Here is a 22,853-nt window from a genome sequence, read left to right on the forward strand (position 1 = left end):
ACAGAGGGGGAGTGGGCTTAGAATTCTAAACGTCTGCGACGGATTAATTGTGGAAGACGACAAGCTACATCGGCCGGTTGGGGGGGGGGGGGGTGGCGGGGGGGGGGGGGGGGGGAAGGGGGAAGGGTTCTGGGAAAGACAGGTAAAATCTGGGAAGCCCGCTCCCCTTTCCCAGAACCGATTCGTGGATCTACATCTGAAACTGCTTGATAATATGGCCGTTATAATCTGGTTTTTGAATTCTTTAGCTAGCTTTGCAAACGAATAAATTTACTTATAAGTAAATAACAGTATTGAGTTCGTGGAGCAAGAAAGACAGAGAGTGTTCCAGAGGGAGAGGCGAACACCTTCAAGAGGACAAAGACCGACCCCTCCCGTTTCGTGCGTCGCTCCGGCTCCGTGGAGGCCTTGAGAAGCGACGCGAAGCGTTACCTCCAGAGAAATCCGCTGTTAGTCGTTGTTCTGGTGTGGAACGATGCAAAGCCGTAGCAACTCGCTCTGACGGGGGAGATAACACTGTCCGATACATCAGAAGCTGCCGTAGTAGTGTTGGGTGACAAGCTAGCGACTGCTGAAGAAGTTAATCGAATTTTATAACTGTCTACAAGGCTCGGATAAAACACTATGATAACCCAGAATAGAACTTCATTTTCGACATTTGCCTTCATAGCTGTAGCTATCTGTTCTGTTTTCCGTGCATCATCACACTTCTGAAAGTGTTAAGAGTCGCCTACACATATGTGCTGTTTACGATGCTGAAGAGACCATACTGACTTCCAACGAGGAGAGTCTTCCGACGCTCGCCTTGGTATTGCATTTGTGATAACAGCTGTAATTTTACTAGAGCTGCTGTATTTAGAGTAAGAATAAAGTACAGAATCTGGGAAAACTCTCTGTTAAAGACTAGAGGGAACCGAAACTTGTTTCAGTTATAGAGACAAAATGGCAGTAAAGACGATTGTTACTTCTGCCAGCAGTATGTGCTAATTTGTCACAAAATATGTTACCCAGCTTCACATGCGTCAGCAGAACATACTGTTATCAGAAACCATGTGAGTGGTACTGCACAAAAAATATTCATGGTAGAGTTGTTTTAGCCGAGCTACACATTTACCACGTGAGAGCGAACGATTGTTTTCCATAATTTACTTAAGACGAATACTGAAGTGGTGCTTTTCAAAAGGAAACAGCCGGTTTCTTTCGCAGTCCTTAAGTTCCAACTTGGGCTCTGACGGCCTCTTCGTTAATGGGTCGTTAAGCTCCAAACTCCCTTCTTAGCTTTCTTCAAGAATATATTTCAGTGATGTGAGGGAACGATTTTGCTTTAGAGAACGCGGAAGGAGGCTACAGTCGAATTTGTCTCCCTCTGTGAACCATGGGCTGTGTTCTGCAATAGTTAAAGAGCTCAAATACGGGTTTGCTGTGGGCGTTATGGTCTCACATAAAGAAAAGGCTGCTGACAGGTCCTCTATGTAGGTGATCCTGTTCGATTCTAAAGTCTTATGAACTGTTCCCAGAAATGGATGGCCCCATTTACTTGTATGAATGTCTTCAGAATCGGTTTCGTGACCGCCGAAATAGAATAACGTCTACTCTACCCTCCACAATCGCCGGAATTGAATGTTATCGATGTACTGTGGAGCGTATTACTGGGGCGCGCTGGAAATAAAAGCCTCTGAATAAATCTTTATTCTTCATGTCTTCATATATATTTCTCACCTGGTGACGAACACATTTCTCCCAACGAGAGACCGGTTTGTTGATACCATCACTGTGGAATGTTTCACTTGTCCCACTTCATCACTATCAAAGTGAAGTCCTCGAAGGTGTTCTCTAAGTTTTGGAAACAGATGAAAATCGTACTGGGCCAAGTCAGGACTGTATGAAGGATGACTGATTACAGTGAACCCAAGGCGTCGGATTGTTTGTCGCAGGGTTCGTGTGTGCTCAAGCACTGTCGTGCTGAAAGAGAGGGTATTCATTCGTGGACGAATTCTTAAATTAGAAACTCGATTACAGCAGACTGTTTCTCACGCCCCGATATAGTTACGTTACACACCTCCATGTTACAATTCGGAGCCCTCTAGCGGCAGAGGGCTGCGAATAAAGATGTAGAATGTTAATAAAATGTGTTTTATTTTAAAGGCTTTAAGAGTTTTCACATAAAAATATTACAGACATTACTTCTCAGCACGCCCTCGTAGAGTAAAAAGACTCGCTATGCTCCTCCAGCATCTCTGAAGAAAACGTAACAGATGCGTTACAAGAAATGCTATTCAATTCATCATAATGCACGACTACATTAATACTCTGGAGCAGTTGTAGACACCAAAGATGACCCTCTATTACACTATGTATGTAGTCATATTATACTGATTTTTCTGAAAATTGCAATACCCAGAAGGAATGATACTAATCACTCCATACGTAGAACAGTGGAACCACAATACTCGTAAGTGATTAAGACTGCAGAGAGTTTTCGAGCTTGTAGCCCAGCAGCACCCTCTTTTGTTGTGGCGAGAGGTTCATCTTATACCACGCTCAGTCGGTGCGGAGCCGTCAGACGAAGTGGAAACGTGCAAGCAAGTGCCGTTATGCCCCGTCAATATCAAAGGGTGCAGTACTATCACGTCAGTTCATACGAGGCAAAATAGTCACCGGAGTTGTGGCTCATACAGGGCACGATGGTACGGCAATGATGCGTGTGAGTAACCAGTGGATAGAAGACGGGTGTGCACGGCGACGAGTGGGTACTGGACCGTGCAAAGTGCCACAGCGCGTGATGTCCGCCATCTTGCCCGCATGGTTGTAACCGACAGAACAGGTTCGTCCACTGTATTGGTTCGACGTTTGAGCACCGCAAAAGATGTGGAGACGTCAGCATCGACAGGTCACCGCCGTCTGCTGAGCGTTGGATTTCTGATATGCATGCCATTGCATCGGCTTCCGTGGACCAGAAACCACAAACGTCTCAGACTGAAAAGGGCCAGTGAACGGCCTCACTGTCGTTCAGAATGGCAAAATTTAGTATTTTTGGAAGAGTCCAGCTTCAGCACTATAGTGATGCGCGCAGTCGGGCAGACTGCATTATTGAGAGCTATAGAGAACAAATATTAACTGGGATGGTTTGGGACACCATGGTCCATAGCGTGCACTTCGCTTCCTACGTATTGAGGGAAATCTAAGCAGTAAGCGCTACATGAGGAGTGTTTTAGACCCTGAGCCACGGTCCTCTGTCTAGAGAGCCGCACGTACCATATTTCAACAGGACAACGTCCAGCCACACGTGGCGAGGAATGTGCGAGCCTTCTTCGAATAACGATGGGTACCGCTGCTTCCCTGGCCTATAAATTCGCCTTACATATCGCCCATCGATCATTTCTGAGATATGATCGGTTGGCAACCTGTCGTTCTGGTCCTCCTACATCCACTGCTGATGTTCGTGGACGCGCTAATAAAACCGTGTGCACTATTTTCCACCGAACCGCACAATAACCCTGGGTTCGGTGTGGGGTGACGGGGGGTGGCTGGATTGCTGTGGCCTGTTGTGGCGTTATGAACCACTGAGGGCTACGGCGGGACGAATCCTCTCCGTTGGTCCCCGGTTTAATATAATACAAGACAATACAAGATCCACGACTGATACTTGTCTGAGGACGTTTATTGCTGCATCTATGCAATCCCATACTTCATTACGTCACTTCTTACCCTCTCTAGTGGCGAGCATAGAGGTAATTCCCACCTAAGACGCCAGGTATAAGTGTAAGCTCGGTCGATAAGTGTAATTTTCTCGGCTCGTGCCAGTCGTGGTAAGACAGCAACCAATAAACGAATACCCGGACTTATCGGAGCAACTCACCTCCGGACCATTCCGCTCACAACTTGCGACGGAGCCGAGGACTAATGTGACGAAGGAGAGAAGATCAGAAGACGGCGCGTGAGTGCCGCGGTCCGTGAGGAGCGTCTCGGAGAGGCCGCAGCGGTCGGACCGCTGAGAGGCGATGGGCCGGCCAGATAAGGGGAGCACAAGTAGGCTCGTGCTGCCACGGCTAGCGGGCCGTCGCTTCCGCCGCCGCGAGCACAGTCACTGGAGAAGCAGCGGTTCTCCGTCCTGAACGCAAAAATCTACTCTGCAGCTCAGACACACACACACACACACTCACACACACACACACACACACACACACACACACACACACACACACACAAACACACCAAGGCGAGCGCACGTTCACACGCTTCCACGACTCGGTGAGGCGTGACGCACGTTCACGTAAACCGTGTTTTGAGGCGCTCGAATACTACAGCACGTCACAGCGCACATTTACAGACCAAAAAAGCTACACTACTGACCATTAAAATTGCTACACCACGAAAATAACGTGCTACAGACGCGAAATTTAACTGACAGGAAGAAGATGCTGTGATATGCAAATGATTAGCTTTTCAGAGCATTCATACAAGGGTGCCGCCGTTGGCGACACCTACAACGTGCTGACATGAGGAAAGTTCCCAACCGACTTCTCATACACAAACAGCAGCTCACCGGCGTTGCCTGGTGAAACGTTGTTGTGATGCCTCGCGTAAGAAGGAGAAATGCGTACCATCACGTTTCCGACTTTGATAGAGGTCGGATTGTAGCCTATCGCGATTGCGGTTTATCGTATCACGACACTGCTGCTCGCGTTGGTCGAGATCCAGTGACTGTTAGCAGAATATGGAATCGGTGGGTTCAGGAGGGCAATACGGAACGCCGTGCTGGATCCCAACTGCCTCGTGTCACTAGCAGTCGAAATGACAGGCATCTTATCCGCATTGCTGTAGCGGATCGTGCAGCCACGTCTCGATCCCTGAGTCAACAGATGGAGACGTTTGCAAGACAACAACCATCTGCACGAACAGTTCGACGACGTTTGCTGCAGCATGGACTATCAGCTCGGAGACCATGGCTGCGGTTACCCTTGACGCTGCATCACAGACAGGAGCGCCTGCGATGGTGTACTTAACGACGAACCTGGGTGCACGAATGGCAAAACGTCACTTTTTCGGATGAATCTAGGTTCTGTTTACAGCATCATGATGGTCGCATCCGTGTTTGGCGACATCGCGGTGAACGCACATTGGAAGCGTGTATTCGTCATCGCCATACTGGCGTAACACCCGGCGTGATGGTATGGGGTGCCATTGGTTACACGTCTCGGTCACCTCTTGTTCGCATTGACGGCACTTTGAACAGTGGACGTTACATTTCAGATGTGTTACGACCCGTGGCTCTACCCTTCATTCGATCCCTGCGAAACCCTACATTTCAGCAGGATAATGCACGACCGCATGTTGCAGGTCCTGTACGGGTTTTTATGGATACAGAAAATGTTCGACTGCTGCCGTGGCCAGCACATTCTCGAGATCTCTCACCATCTGGAAGCGTCTGGTCAATGTTGGCCGAGAAACTGGCTCGTCACAATACCCCCGTCACTACTCTTGATGAAGTGTGGTATCGTGTTGAAGCTGCATGGGCAGCTGTACCTGTACACGCCATCCAAGCTCTGTTTGACTCAATGCCCAGGCGTATCATGGCCGTTATTACGGCCAGAGGTGGTTGTTCTGGGTACTGATTTCTCAGGATCTATGCACCCAAATTGCATGAAAATGTAATCACATGTCAGTTCTAGTATAATATGTTTGTCCAATGAATACCCCTTTAGCATCTGCATTTCTTCTTGGTGTAACAATTTTGGTGTACTTTGTTATTGAAGCATGACTGAAGTGTAATGACATATCTGCCTGTGTGATAGCCTCATTATCGTTTCTTCTCCCCCTAGGAGTTAGCCGTTTTCGACCTCCCCAGGTCTCTTTCGTTCCAGTCATCCGGTCCAAGAGCTCCATCTTCCAGTGATTCCCGTGTCCTTTTTTCCCATATTAGCGCCGCCCTTCGTTTCCTTCTTCCGGGAGGCTCCCAGGTTAAAATATTCCTCTGCACCTACCGTTAGGCATTATCTGTTCATGCCCAGAAAACACCTTATTTTTTCTGAAACCAAATTGGTATCGATCTGGAACATATCGAATTCCTGGTATTCCTTGTATATTGACCAAGTCTACAGTTTATTTTGGATTGATAGCCTTAATATATAGTTGCTCATGCCGTATTCCGAAATGATATGACAATTTTCAGGAACACTGGAGAAATAACTTATTTTAGATAGCAGATCACAGATTTCTGGTTTCTACACCGCCTCCTGATTTTAATGACTACGACGATATCTATCACTTTGCTGTGTGCTGTACTGTTACAGATACAAACGAACTCAGCGAGCAGGGGACAATGAAACAAAAAATAATCCTAATAACTATATTTTTGCCATGTCTGTATTCAATTTTGTAAAGTTGGGTGCAATGTTCCTTCGGATATGCAAGAATCTCAAAAGAAACGTTGCATCGAACTTTACAGACACTGTCAAATGCAGACACAGTATAAGGATTTTGTTTTATACAGAAAATTGGAATTTTGGTAATATTTTGGATGTCACATGGAAAAGTAAAGCTTTCAGGCACCTGAGTAATAGCGGGCAACATCTCTGCGAAAGAGGCTCGCCGCGAGAGACTGTGAGTAGAACTTCCGCCTGTGAGTGCAGGACAGTTTTGTAGAGAGAGTGGAGGAGTCGAGTTGTATCTTGTGATGGAGTAGGATCTGTTTAGGCCGTGCAATAATTTTCTGATATTATTTTTCATTACGGAGAGATATTTTGTAAATTCATTCAGAAGACTTCGAAAGGTGCTGTAACAGCGCATTTGCCGAGACATCCAAGCATAGTAATTAATTTGGTTAGGGATTTAGAATTGGAGATTTTTATGTTAATGTAACAGTGTGTGATTGACTGATTTTTCTTCGAAGATGAATATTATACCTGTTTCTAAGAAAGTAAAGAGAATTTGTTCAGGTTTTCCCACTATTAATCTAACACGAATTTTTAATATTTCAGGTATTAAAATATTTTGTCTTAGTGATGTATGGTTTTGTTAATACAGTTACTTTATTGTTTTTCCATCAATCAGCAATCGTATCTTTATTTCAAGTTTCACGTATATGATTTTGCTTTCCTGAATTTGTCAGTAACAGAACCTTCTTTGACAATGATCACTGCAGTAATGATATTTATTAGCCCAGAAGTTTTGTGGATGCCTCTATAGTTTAAAGCACCCATTTAATTATCAACTAGCATAGCAGCATTAGCCACAATAGTTTGGAGGAGCAGCAGCACAGCATTTATTCACTGTGCGAACAGGTAGGCCATTTATAAATTACGTGTGATACAATTAACATTTCAGCAGTGACACTTTCCAGACAGATCATTTTTGGTAGCTATTTATATTTCATATTTTTCTCGCAGTCATATTGCTTGTACTATTGCTAACAGGACAGTTTTCTTAAATTTAACAGAACTGACTGTGTAGTTATTTATATTTCATATTTTTCTTTCAGTCAGATTGCCTGTATTATTGGTAGTAGGATAGTTTTCTTAAATTTAACAGAAAGTACTATACTCTCGTCACAAGCGTTGCGAATTTTGGAAATTTATGGTAAGGTCTTACGGGGCCAAACTGCTGACGTCATCGATCCCTAAGCTTACACACTACTTTATCTACCGTAAACTAACTTACGCTAAGGCTGACACACACACCCATGTCAGAGGAAGGACTCGAATCTCCGACGGGCCGCCCCAAGCGTTGCAGTACGCCGATCAAGTCTGCATTTCTGATTAACTTTAGCATTGCTGATCACTTTTCAAGAATTACGAGATGACTTACAAACTTAAATATGAGCTTAACTGTTTCTCAAATGTCGAATTCACATTACCACAAAGACAAAATACCAGTAAATATAACTATACATTACCACACGACAACAAAAACTAACTAGTCACTTTCAACTGCACTAATGTATTTCATGCAAATGCCAAGGCAATCTGACAGAAAACTATATAAGTTACTCTCTGTGCGGGAATCACGCAAATCTGCCAGCACTATGGGTAGAAGACGCTGGGGTATACGGAAGTTTGCGTCTGTCCGTGCTCGGATAGGCGAAGCTCTTAAGGCGAACGCACGCATAAAGCGGGAAATATGGGTTCGCGTCGTGATCCATTCGTTTACAGTAAATTGTACAGTTGTGGCAGAACCATATTCGCAGTTTGCGGATACATGTCCTGAATCATAATAGACATAGGTCGGGAAACTAATGGTTTCTGAATACGGCATACGCACAAGGGAAGTCATATCAGTGTTAATGTGTAAGGCTCTGCTCTGGAGAACGTTCCTTACGCTGAAAGGATGAGTATCTAATGCAAACATAATGGTACACACCACGCTTTCATGCGACTGTTCTGGAACAATTATGTCGAATCTTGGACAACAAGTTTGCCGATCGTGGCTGCCAAGTCACCCAAATTGAACCCGTCAGATTCTTCTTATGTGAGGATTTTTAAATGCATTGGTGTAGTTCAGCAGTGTTATTAGTGTCGGTGAATTCCAGGAACACATTGTCGATGGTTGTCAATGTATTCGGGCCATGCTTGGGATTTTGGAACGTTTATGGGCAGCAATGAGAAGATATACTAAAGCATGTCTTCATATAAACAAATGGTTCAAATGGCTCTGAGCACTATTGGACTCAACATCTGAGGTCATCAGTCCCCTAGAACTTAGAACTACTTAAACCTAGCTAACCTAAGAACATCACACACATCCATGCCCGAGGCAGGATTCGAACCTGCGACCGTAGCAGTCGCGCGGTTCCGGACTGCAGCGCCTAGAACCGTGTGGCCATCGCGGTCGGCCTTCATATAAACGATGGCAAATTCGAACACTTGTTGTAATGTATTTTTCTTAAAGTGCACACCTGCAGTCTGGATCCCCAGGAGTCTTGCATTAGGAGTTCACGTACTTAGTCTTAACACGTCGTACTAAGGAATCATTGATTTCCGGACCTATGCTTTTTAGAATTATTCGCTTGTTTTATAATATTGCATTTGGACCTTTCGTTTCTACCTCTAATAAACATCTTGTGTATAGTCTCGTTTATTACCTTCGATATACTGCTGCCATTTATGTTCTGCTCCGAGCTCACATACTCAGAAAGCGTAGAACCTAGAATAACTACGAAAAAATCTGGCTGTAAAATATAAATAATGGACTTGCTGGTACTGTGGAGGAGTGTACCTATTTCTATTTAGCACACGAACTGCCAGATTTCAGGAAGGTATAGGTCCCACTTGGTAGTTCAATCGCAAAATCGGCAGGAGACACATACATGTGTTGCTTCTGTACGTGTTTCAGCTGAAACACAACAACAATCATAGCTGCGAAGTTCGAAAAGTCAGTTAAGCCTTTACACGACCATATCAGAGAAACGATGCAACGATCTAGCGCCAGAAGTGAACGGTGATGGCATGCAAACCGAGAGCACTGGTAGGCCGTAACAGTTGTATAAAGACTGCAGGTGTACACTGTACAGCGGTTTCTCCGCTTTCTCGACACTTGCAAGAACCTGGAAACATCAAAAAACAGCAAGTGGGTTCGCTGTCAGCTCGCTGTATTCATCCTTTCCCTGTACAGAAGTGTCCAGTGTTTGTTCAAAACAATTACATCTGAGAATAGCTGTCATTTTAACCGACATATCTGCCGTTCCGCACCATCGCTAAATGCTGATTAGAATCCACAATACGTGCCAGACTTGATCCTTTATACACGAAAATTAATAGTGTCTTGTTTTGCGTTTTGTATTATGTGCTGCTTGTTGAGAAAACAGAAGACAGCGATGCATTACCAATATGTACTGGACTGATCATATAGTCTCCGTAGCAGGTCAAGCAAATGACAGGCATCGATTCATTAGAGATACTCAAGGAAACTCCAGTTTGTATACGAATACGATAGTGTATTACACACTTGTACAACTTGTAATGGAATATTGTTCAAGCGTGCGAAATTTATACGACGATGAACAGACGGCGGCTATCATGTCCACCTGAAGGACTGCGTGAGTCGACACCTGTTGATTGGTAGGTGAGTATGTTAGGAACACTGCAAAATCTAATGTCTGTCACTCAAAGGAGGATACCAAATGTAAGGAGAAAATTTGGTAGAAAATTTAAAGAAACAGTTTTTAGATAGTATCTACGAACAGTCATAAGCCCTGCTGTATGTTATCCATGCCAGGAACCGCGTAGACAAAACGGTAGAATTAATGATTATTCCACAGGTATACAAATAGTCTTTCTAATTACCATCTTTGAACGAGAAGGAAGGAAACCTCAAAAAATACAACCCAAGTTAGAGTGATGGAATTGAAGACAGTGGCAATGTACGAACTGCGCCAGCTGAGATCCAGTTGCAATTTATGAAAGTCACTAGGCCGTAGACCGTGAAAAAGATGCAAAAAACAGATGAGGTGTAATGTTTTCGAGAAGGTTTTCTTGGAAAAAAAAGAAAGAAAGTTCGTCACTGCTGATACGGCAATTTCGTAAATAACATCTGGCTTGACTGGAGTTTCATCGTTGTGCGGAAGAAGAACCGAAAAAGAGTTAAACTCTCCACTCTTGGTAATCATGTGCATTAGGAAAATGTGACGTATGTGTGAAAAGTGCCGCGCAGTCAAAGGGTGCTCGAGTGAGAATCCTCATCACCTCTAGATGTGAACTGGCTCATGCGATTTCTGATATGGAAGGAACTTAGAGATTACCAAACGACTGGCGGTAAGAATTTCTGTCTGTGGCATCAGAATTTAGCTATATTGTGAAATGTCGACAGTCATCTTTTATATAACACACACATAACAAGCACATAAAATATCCCATGATTTGTATCTGCTGCTCGTTGTCTCTCAGAACTTCTGCCTGATCCTTTGTGTAGCGTATTGACAAGTTTTAACGTGTTTTTATTACACATTAACGCTACCTGCTGTTGTCTAATTCTCGCACTGCACGGATCCCAGCGGCGCTGCGAGCAGCAGAGTTGCAGGCTTGCATGCTAAATATGCCAGTAAAGTAAGTCGCCTCTGAGCGAAACTGCACTGCGACAGAGCTGCGCGTCACGACGCGACCAAATGTTGTTGATACGAAATCGTATCAGACAGAATGCACTAAGCGGCAGCGGAAATGCGCGGTGCATCTCTGCGAGGAAAGGTTGATGAACTGGCCATCTATGAAGCGGTTCGGTGTCACGAAGTTCCGTTGTCGCTAGTGCAACATAGCAAGTGTCAAACACTGCGCGTCATTCAAATCGTAGTTTTCGCGTGCGGAACTAAAGCTTGTTTACTAAAATGGCGTTAGACGAGGAGAAGTTAGATGTATGTATAAGTGGATATCTAGAGTATACGACCTTCAAAATGAACATTATACGGATAGTACTAGAAAACGCAACATTTGGGAAGAAATTGCCAAGGAAATGGAAGTAAACATTGAAAGGTCTCTGTTGGATTCCTTTCATGTTTGATTTCTTAAATCTGTCGTCATTTATGGAATAAATTCCTCTTCTAAATTTACTGTGGCGTTTCTGACTATCTGGGAGGAGACTGAGTAGTGGAACGTGTTACTTTTACACATAAACAAGAACGATCTGTCACACTGCTACACTTTAAAACACAGTTTATATGTAATTCATGTCACACAGTCTCATACGGAACCTACATCCGCTTTCTTTTGTATACTGTATATGATAAGATACTGTCATCCCCCTTCCCTTCTGTGTGAGAGGATGGATGAGCAAATGTATTTCTAGTTGCATGCTTGAGGGTAGCAGACAAGCCTGTCTGCTAGAGAACAGTAGGACCAACGTCGGAACAGGTAGCTACGCTTTCTAAAAGCAAAGAGGTTTCTATCCTTAGTATGGTCCTGCCCGTCCCTTGTCATGTTGGTATAGGAAGCTGCCTCTCTGGTCACTTCCTTTGGTATTTGTGAGGCACCCCTCAGGTAGGAACCACGGCAGTCTGTCCGTGGCGAGCGTCTGAAGTGGTAAGATCTCCGGCTAAGCGCGTGTCTGTTAAGTCCGTAGGACAATGGATTTCTTAAGTTCAGCCTAACTGAAAATTTAATTACCTTTATTTCAGGGTTAGCTCTAAAATATCGAATGTTATCTTAAATTGCAACGCAGTGTATTTCGAGTGTGAAGTTCAGAATATTTTCCAGTAGTTGCTTTGTCACTACTTTGAGAGTAAAGTGGAACCACGTGTTGATCAGTAAATCTAACTAAGATCATCAATCTTAAATGCGAGTGTGCGTGAGATTATAACATCTCGTCTTGACAATATTTTTCAATATAGCAACTTTTCTTTATGTTCAACCCACGTGCTTATATAATTGTTTGACCCATCAGGTTAATAGTAAGACGTTAGTAACCAGTTCGAGGTTTTTCTTTTGTAAATTGCTTTTCGATCTAATTTATTTTAATTATCAAAATTATTGTGGAGTTACACGCTTTGTGTAAACCAAGTTGACCACGTGAAGCATGTGGTGTAATCATCAAAGTAGCCCTCAGCTATTCTTTTTGGGAAGATTTCACAGAAAGTTAGTATGAATTTAGTATACCAGTGTGTGGTAATTACATGACGGACAGGATTGTGCTACGAACGTAACTTCTTTGGGTGAAAATTGAATCGGTTGGTTGTGGTTAATTTCCTCTTGCATATGTTTCAACGTTCTTCGTGTATTATTTTATGAATGCAGTGTTGTATGCAGTCTCCCAATCTTGACTCCATATTTAATGTAAGATTACAAACTCACATTTTCACAGTCCTAAATAAGGCACCAGCTCAGTTATTATCCAAGTTTAATATGCTGAAGTTTCAATGTTTCAATGTTAAAATAAATTTCCAAATATAAACTAATTTATTTCTTTTTATTTAAATTCTCTTATATATATATATATATATATATATATATATATATATATATATATATATATATATATATATATATATATCACCGGTTGTAGTATGACTATTAAAAGATTATAATTAATATTAGTCTGGTTGGAATTTGGTAAGCTAGACTGGATACCTGGTGAAACAGTTTCTCAGTAATGCAAGGTTAACTTCTCCAGACAGCTCACAGCTTTTAACCCGCTTTTAATGTCTATCAGTTCCGCTAACAACACAAATTAAAGCAACAAGATTATAACATAACGTACTATTATCAATAAACTACGTGTTTTTATTTTGTGAAACGGACGATTAGGTCTTTGTTTTATATGAGTAAATGGTTCTTATTGCCACGTCGTACCGAGCGAGGTGGCGCAGTGGTTAGCACACTGGACTCGCATTCGGGAGGACGACGGTTCAATCCCGTCTCCGGCCATCCTGATTTAGGTTTTCCGTGATTTCCCTAAATCGTTTCAGGTAAATGCCGGGATGGTTCCTTTGAAAGGGCACGGCCGATTTCCTTCCCAATCCTTCCCTAACCCGAGCTTGCGCTCCGTCTCTAATGACCTCGTTGTCGACGGGACGTTAAACACTAACCACCACCACCACCACCACCACCGCCACGTCGTTTTTCCAGACCAAATTACCTTGCGAGTAATTGAAATAATCTGTGAATCTATACCACATCTGGATAGCATTATTTACGAAACTGCCTGCTACACTATGTGATCAAAAGTATCCGGACACCTAGCTGAAAATGACTTAAAAGTTCGTGGCACCCTCCATCGGTTATGCTGGAATTCAACATGGTATTGGCTTTCAATCTCGCAGGCATACTTTCAATCAGGTGCTGGATGGTTTCTTGGGGAATGGCAGCCCATTCTTCACGGAGTACTCCACTGAGGAGAGGTATCGATGTCGCTCGATGAGGCCTGGCACGAAGTTGGGTTCCAAAACATCCCAGAGGTGTTCTCTAGGATCAGCTTAGGACTCTGAGCAGGCCAGTCCATTACAGGGATGTTACTGTCGTGTAACCATTTCACCCAAAGCGGTGCATTATGAACAGGTGTTCGATCGTGATGAAAGACGCAATCGCCATCCCCGAAATGCTCTTCAACAGTGGGATGCAAGAATGTGCTTAAAACATCACGTAGGCCTGTGCTGTGACAGTGCCGCACAAAACAAGGGGTGCAAGCCCTCTCCATGAAAAACACGACTGCACCATAACACCACCTGCTCCGAATTTTACTGTTGACACTACACTCGCTGGCAGATGACGTTCACCAGGCATTCGCCATATCCACATCCTGACATCGGATCGCCACGTTGTGTACTGTGATTCGTTACTCCGCTGGTTTTCCACTGTTCAATCGTTCAATGTTTACGCTCCTAACACCAAGTGAGGCGTTTTTTGGCATTTACCGGCATGATGTGTGGCATATGAGCAGCCACTCGACCACGAAATCCAAGTTTCCTCACTTCCCACCTAACTTTCATAGTACCTGCAGTGGATCCTGATGCAGGTTGGAATTCCTGTGTGATGGTCTGGATAGATGTCTGCCTAATACACATTACGACGCTCGTCAACTGTCGGCGGTCCTTGTCAGTCAACAGACGCTTTTGTGCTGTACGTGTCCCTTCACGTTTCCACTTCACTATCACATGAGAAACAGTGCACCTAGGGATGTTTAGTAGTGTGGAAATCTCGCGTACACTTGTATGACACTAGTGACCTGACCACGTTCGAAGTCCGTGAGTTCCGCGCAGCACCCCATTCTGCTCACTCACGATGTCTAATGACAACTGAGCTCGCTGATATGAAATACCTGGCAGTAGGTGGCAGCACAATGCACCTAATATGAAAAACATATGTCGCTGGAGGTGTCCTGGTACGTTTGAACACAAGGTGTGTATGAGGGAGGTCTTGTAATTGTATCACTTCATTTTATTCATTGTGAAACGACACTGTGTCGTTCCCCAGGGTATTTTCACTCTGTCGTTGCAACTAAGAAAGAATTCGTGTTTTCTTCGCCAGTCATGTTTCGCTTTATTGAGGTAAAACATCTTCATTGGTCTGTAATTAAAGATATTTATTATTTGGTTTGTTTTTGAGACCGAGAAACAGTCCTTTCACTTACGGTGATTTCCGCTAGTTTTCTTGTCTACATCGGGAAATGACGTCTGCTAGCATATCCCTGATGATTTTCTTTGTTAGACACAGACACTTGTAGCCTAATTTTTAGTTGCTCTACAGAACTTCGAATTTCTCACGTTCTACACAGCACACTTTTTCGCACACCACTGCTTTTTGTTTAGTTTTATACTTCTAAATATGTATTGTGGATTGTATTTTTTAGTGGTGCTCTGAGATGAAGAGGTTAGCACAGGAGAGGAATTCGTGGCGGACCGCATCAAACCAGTCAGAAGACTGATGACCAAAAAACATTGCCACTAGTTTTTCTTTGACTACACTATTTTGTTTTTTGTATTTTAGTTAATTGTATGCGTATAATTCTACTTCATTATGTTGCTGTATATTTATATACTGTGTGAGAGAAGTGAAGGTGTTTCATTATGTTGCTGTATATTTATATACTGTGTGAGAGTAGTGAAGGTGTAATGATTTTTTTTTTTTTTTTTTTTTTTTTGAGAAGCCGTGATGAGTGGACGTAAGTGTACAGTAGTGCGATGGAGTGTGAGTTAGAGGAGAAAATGAGGAGCAATGAAAATGAAATTGGCAGGAGGGGAGGGGGGGGGGGGTTGGGTGGGAGAGGGTGAATGATAGGAAAAGCTCTTTTCTTTTTCATGTAATTTCTTCAACTATTTTATATACGGTCTGGCTTCCAATATTTATTTGGTCACTGAGCAACCGTTTATTTTGTGTTAATGCTTTGTGTAAGCAGAAATTTTCTTGAAAAGGGAGGACATGTCTGTCTTTTCTGATTCGTATGATGCTTATATCTTTTTCAATATTGCTTGGTCCACGGTAGTCTTGTTTTAGATGATCTACAAATGTTGAATGATTTGTACCGTATTTAAATGTTGTGACGTGTCAAATTTTAAAATGTTGTTAACGACAATATCGCAAACAACCAGAAGTGTTTACTACTATGTGATGCTTGGAATGTTCACAAGGACACGACAACAGTAAACGATACATTTTCGGGTAAAGACATTGCAAGCATGATCATTCCTCCAAAAGCAACGTGTATGTACAGCCTTTGGAGGCATATTTCTTCTGGCAGTATGAAGTACACGCAAGACGACCAACAGACTCTATAAGGACTCTCTGCAGTGGCTTAGACACTAAATTGGGAAATAGAATTTCCACAATGAAAATGCGTTGTGTTATCCATAACCTGTTACCGGCTCTATTGCGTCAGCCTTTGCTTCAATATTGCTGAATTCGAAAGAGTGATTCAGGCGCCATTTGATTTTCAAGTTCAAGAATGTTGTTCTGAGGACTGTCCAGATATTTTTTCCGCAGATTGTGCCTGTTCTGATTCTGCATATTGTTCCATGCATTTTGTTGTGGAACCTCATGTACATTTTTAGAGTCCGATAGTGGCCAGACTAAGAGTAACACAATCGAATGCATTCCGCATCCTAATCACAGTGTTACGTAAAGCTTCTGAATGTAACTGGAAACTTCCGTTGACAGTGCGACAAGGGAGGGTGAGACGAAAGCTGCCACGCTGCAGCACAAATGTTGTGTAGTAATCTTACGTTTGCGCTGCGTTCGACGTGACGTGAGTTAGATGTCGCGAGAAGGAGACGCCACTGAAGTAACAACAAAAGGAATAAATGGTACATGGTTTATTTCCGTGTTAAACTTAAGAGCCCTAAAAACGCACCAACCGACCGAGCAGCCAACCGACAAATTGGAAATGTGTAGCTGTTTTGACCGACAGACCGACCGACAAACCGTCCTTGTCGGAAGGTCGGGCTAGTAGGAACGTAAGAGAGCCGACACCCCTACTACTTCACCCGACGAATAATGCCGTGTGTAGCACTGTCGTGCCAGCCGCCCGACAAAAGTGCGTCTTTTGTCACTGTGCACGGGATCAATGCTGTGCGAGGTGGAGAAACTTTGACAGAGTTTCTATAGAAATCTGTAGATGTTTGTGGGTTACGTCGAGCAAGGGGTGGGTTGGGTTGTTTGGGGAAGGAGACCAGACAGCGAGGTCATCGGTCTCATCCGATTAGGGAAGGAAGTCGGCCGTGCCCTTTCAAAGGAACCATCCCGGCATTTGCCTGGAGCGATTTAGGGAAATCACGGAAAATGTAAATCAGGATGGCCGGACGCAGGACTGAACCGTCGTCCTCCCGAATGCCAGTCCAGTGTCTAGTCGAGCAAGGAGTATAGTAATAGAGATGCAAGAAATGAAGCACTTGTTTAATTTCTGAACGAATACATCGTGGTTTTTGTGGCACTTTGAGTAAAAGATACATTTTTTTTAAATACAGTCCGTTGACCTTCTTTATTCCGATTTTTAGGTTTTATTTCCGATACTTATCGCTAATGAAACCTAAAATCCGAAATACAGACAGTTTAGATCTTAGATTTCATTTTCGGTACGTGTCGGAAGTAAAAGTGATAGATTGTCAATGGACGTTTCTTCATGAAATATACTAGCTTCATTGTTAAAATTTTAAAAAAAGTCAGACCTGTACCCAAGCCTTGTGCAACGAAGGGCAAAGTGTGGGATATATTTGGAAATTGTTGAATGCTTCATTTCCTATATATCTGTTGTATTTATTAGATGTTGTGCCCCACCATCGTTTTTAGTCTTCTCATTTGAAATGTTTCTTAAACTTACACGGGCATCTTTTATGCTACATATATAAATACATTAATAAAGTTTACATGAAAATTCTGCTTTACCGTGACGTATTTCCTCAGCCAACTATAAATCACGTTGCAGGTTTCAGAAATTGTATGGTTAATAATTGTTGCGAAACAACAGCACTGAATTTGAGATCCTCTTAACTTCTAACAGTGGCTAGAAACAGTAATGTAGCTAACAGTCTCTCCTCCAGGTTGCAGCCCCTCTCATGACTATATTCATTTACCGTAAGAATGGTTTCATGATGTTCAGCAGCTCCGAAATGCATATCTCATCCATTCCTAGATAATTACGAAAAGCATCTAGCTCTTTAAGTAACAGAGCGGCTTTTTTGGCCTTGTTACTCCGAAACAGCAAAGGCAAACCCCAATTTTTGTTTCAGAGTAAAACCAAAGGGGATCTCCTAAAACATAAACTCACGGAACTTGATAAACAAATTACGACAACAGGGCGGCGGTGTAATCTTTGAGTGCGGTCGGTCGGTCGGGTATGCTGCCAGGAAATTGGCCGGTCCGTCTGTCGGACGATAAACTGGTGCACGAGCAAGGTCCTTCCGGATGAACAGACTCTAGCTCAGGCATCGCCAACAGCGGCCAGCTGGAGGCGGCGATCGCGCGCCACGGCGTGAGCGGCCATCTGGGGCGGCGTGCAGCAAGGTCGTCGACCGCTAAGTCTGGAGCGCCGCCAGCGCCGGAGGACGCCTTCCAGGCGAGGCCCTGCGTCGCTTCCACGCAGAACAAAGGCGCGGCCGCGGCGGGATTATTTCCGGAACGGGAACCCGTTAGCGCCCGCTAGCTGAGCCTCTTACCGGTGCGCTCCACCTGTGCTGCCATCCGCCACCTCGTTCCGAAAGTGCTGCCGGCTTTCCGAGTCGCCCATCGTGCTTCTCAGCCAGCATCGTGACGCGGCGAATACATCTGGTCCGGTTCACACGACTGTGAAAGGGGTGCGGTGACGTCATGTCCGTTAGGTGGCGTCGTTACAATGTACGCCAGATGATCAGTTCACACAGGGAGATTTACTGTTCGCCTTTGTGACTCGGCAGCAGTAGTGTTACATTGTGTGCCACGTTTGTCGGCGACTGCTTTAATGCTGATCTGTTAATCAAGGTAATGCGCTGTCGTCACTTATCTTCCACCACGTTATGGAAAAAGTAGTAAGAGAAGCCAAACAAGCAACAACTGGAAGCATCACACTAGCCAACCAAATATGCTGACTTATGCACAGTTTTGGCCGGCTGGAGTGGCCGAGCGGTTCTAGGCGCTGCAGTCTGCAACCGCGCGACCGCTACGGTCGCAGGTTCGAATCCTTCCTGGGGCATGGATGTGTGTGATGTCCTTAGGTTAGTTAGGTTTAAGTAGTTCTAAGTTCTAGGGAACTGATGACCTCAGATGTTAAGTCCCATAGTGCTCAGAGCCATTTGAACCATTTTTATGCACAGTTTTAATAGGAAATAACAGTGGTGAAATAGAACGCTGTTCAAAAAACTAAATGAAACCGCCATGAAAATAATTTTACAAATTAATGGAGGAAAGCCGAGCGGGATTAGCCGAGCGGTCTGGGGCGCTGCAGTCATGGACTGTGCGGCTGGTCCCGGCGGAGGTTCGAGTCCTCCCTTTGGCATGGGTGTTTGTGTCTGTCCTAAGGATAATTTAGGTTAAGTAGTGTGTAAGCTTAGGGACTGGTGACCTTAGCAGTTAAGTCCCATAAGATTTCACACACTTTTTTTTAATGAAGGAGAAGTAGTATAAATTATCATACAGAAATACTGAATGAAAAGAAATGACCTTTTTATTCAATGACACTAATTACATTGAAGTAACTGCGAATGGTGATTGTAGCCTGGACGTTACAAAACCCGTGTTTCATCAACAGGAACGGTAATTTAGGCTCCTCAACGACCTTGAGCGCTGGCCATAAGGTTGGAAAGCAGTTCTTGCCATGGGACGTTCTATTCCCCGATCAGTGCGGTTGACAATTGCTGTATGATCGTCGGTGCATATGGAAGTGCGCGAACATGTCCGTCCATTCGCCGTTTATCTTCGCGTTCCAAGAGCTGCAAGTGCTCAGTTCGATGCTGTCGCGCTTTGACATTTAACACACACACACGGCGAAGAAGTGCAGTGTCACAAAAACGTCGACCTGTGAGTGTACTGTGTCCAAAGATTTGGAGGGAAGTACGCCCGTGCAACATTATGCATCCCCACACCGTAACACCCGAACCACCGAAAACATCATGTATCGAAATGTTCCTGTGTGCTTTATTAAAGACATCATATTTACGCCAATGAGTGTAACACTTTCTTTATTTCACGATTGCAATTTTCTCCTTAGGCCATTATCATGTGCAGATTTTTGTGGCTTTATGCCATGACAACTGCTCAAAGCCACAAAAATCTGCACTTGATAATGACCTAAGGCAGAAATTGCAATCGTGAAATAAAGAAAGTGTTACAGTCATTGGCGTAAATGTGATGTCTTTTATAAAGTTCTAAATGACTGTAAATCCCAGGTATAAAAAGTTAATTAGTTCCTGTGTGCATTACGTACCGTCATATGGCAAGAGATAGGAACACGTTTTGCAGGCAGAAACATTGTCATGCTTGGGTAGCTCAGTAGGCAGAGCACTTTCCAGGGAAAGCCAAAGGTCCCACGTTAGAGTCTCGATCCGACACATAATTTTAATCTGCCAGGAAGTTTAATAACTGTCCTTTGCACCACGTAGAAGGTTACATACATATTTAAATAAAGAACTCGAACTTAACACAAATCTTCATTCGTCACTGGTGACTCCAAAGCGTCCACCAGGGCGCTGTAGTTGGTGCACAGCACAGAGGTAATGACAGGCCGACAATCTGCACCCAATGCCTGTTACTCCAAAACATTCATGCGGGTGCCTTCCTCCATGCAAGACGCCGTGAAGTGGCAGACAAACAAAGAGCCTGCACTCAATGCACACAGCACATACCTCCTCCATGCGCAGCGGCCACTGCCACAACTCAAATACACAGGTTCACTGCCACCCCAGACACTCCAGTGGACCACGTGTTCCCTTTCTCGTTCGTAGGCAAGTTCTTGAGAGCGTTTGCACCATCCAATGGTATTTCACTCCCGCCTCAGCCAGAGATAAGCATCACAGCACACTGGAGGCAAGGCTCTCTGATATCGATTATCGGAGATCTGCTGGCACGGCTCAAAATGAAATGATCCGTCTACGGAAAATAAAATATGAACAAGAACGGATGAGAACAAGTAATGAGGAGTAGAATAAATAAGATTAACGACAATATTGTCATTAAATTAAGGAACACACAGTAGATGAAGTGACGGAATTCTGTACCTTGGATGCAAAATAGTACATGAATGACGAAGCAAGGAGAATATAAGAAGCAAACGAGCACTATAAAAGATGGCATTCCTGGCTGAAAAAATCTGTTTGTATCAAAAATAGGCCTTAATCTGAGGATGTTTCTAAGAACATACGTTTGGAAGACAGTACCGAAAGAAGTGAATTATGGACTGTAGGAAAATCTGGAAAGCAGGGGATCGATTCATTTGGTATGTGATGTCACAGAAGGATGCAAAAAATTAAGTGGACTGAAAGAATGGCTCAAGGGAGAGCGCTAAGGAAATACTGAAAAACCTGAGTTGGGAGACGCTTGAAATCAAGGAAAGATATGTGTACAAGAAGTAACAGGAGGGCAGGAAATACCTTAAGACACCAGGTAATAACTTCCATGGTGCTAGAGGGAGCCGTAGAGGGCAAAATCTGTAGAAGCCAGAGATTAGAATACATCCAACAAATGGTCAACAAATGATACATGTCAGTGGGTGTGACACTCTGAGACACAGAGGTTGACACAGGACAGGAAGTCGTGACGGGTCGCATCAGACAACTGAAAAATAACACATGTTCTTCACAAACGTGTATGTTTCCCAGTTCACCTTGCACATTTGCACCTGAACACACTGTTTCGTGCACGGTCCGTGGTAAAACATACCTCTTATACTGCTCTGCCGTCGGACCTACTCCGGACAAGCGTAATAACCGGCTGTTGCCGAACGTCATGAGAAATGCAAGGGGGAAAAAAAACAAGTTTCAACATATTATGCCCTAATGCATCAGGTACTACGGTACCCAACCAGCGCTACTCTGTAACCAGTATTTTCTACAAAATCTTTCATTTCTGGACCGTTTGCAACCTATGTGAGTATACTACAGACAGCGAGACGTGAGGCTACGACATGGTAAATAAATCGAGGACTTATTATTCGAAAGAGTAACATTCTTGTCAAGGACGTACGTACGTAGATACATGTCGAAATGGATCGGCACTGATCAATTTACAATACAATGCACTAAGATATAAGGGCTGGGCTGCACATTTGGCGGCTTACTGACGCAGATTGCACGATACACCTCACTCTTCTGATGCACCCATGTAGCGTCCACCGCACGTACTGCTGCAAACAATGTGGTGCGCAAGTCAGCAGGAGCTACTTCAAGTAGGAGATCACGCGTTGTCGTGCGGTGACTACCTGACTGCTCATTATAGCACACACCCTCCATACCAGCAAGGTCACACTGGCATTACATCAGGAACAATCTCTTCATATTGCGCATCACTGGCAGACCTGAGCACAAATTTATATTCAAAACTTCGGATCTTGTCTTGGTCTATTCTCGTCCGGCAGTGGTTTTCGAAAGCATCTCTCTTTCATCTATTACTACCTCCATTTCTTTTTATTAATATCTCAAAAATGATTTTAACGCCAACTGGATCCTCAGATAAGTTTGCAGTATTTCCCTACCTACTCGTCAAATTTGTTCGTTCGCAATACACATCTGTATTCTGGGAATAAAACCGTGTAGATCGCTTACTGTATTTATATTTAACAATCTAGGTAGCTTTACTCACAAAATGTGCACACTGAAAGCAGATGCATCCAAGAAATTTATTTCCTTTATTAATATGCACAAAAGAGTTTCGTGTTGCCTTTTTTCCAAATACGACAGACAAAGCCTTTTTTTTCTGAACTATGCTCTATGGCAACCTTTGTATAATTCAAGGTGTATAATTATTCATTGTTTAACT

This window comes from Schistocerca americana, chromosome 3 (assembly GCF_021461395.2).
Source record: "Schistocerca americana isolate TAMUIC-IGC-003095 chromosome 3, iqSchAmer2.1, whole genome shotgun sequence".
Lineage (NCBI taxonomy): Eukaryota > Metazoa > Arthropoda > Insecta > Orthoptera > Acrididae > Schistocerca > Schistocerca americana.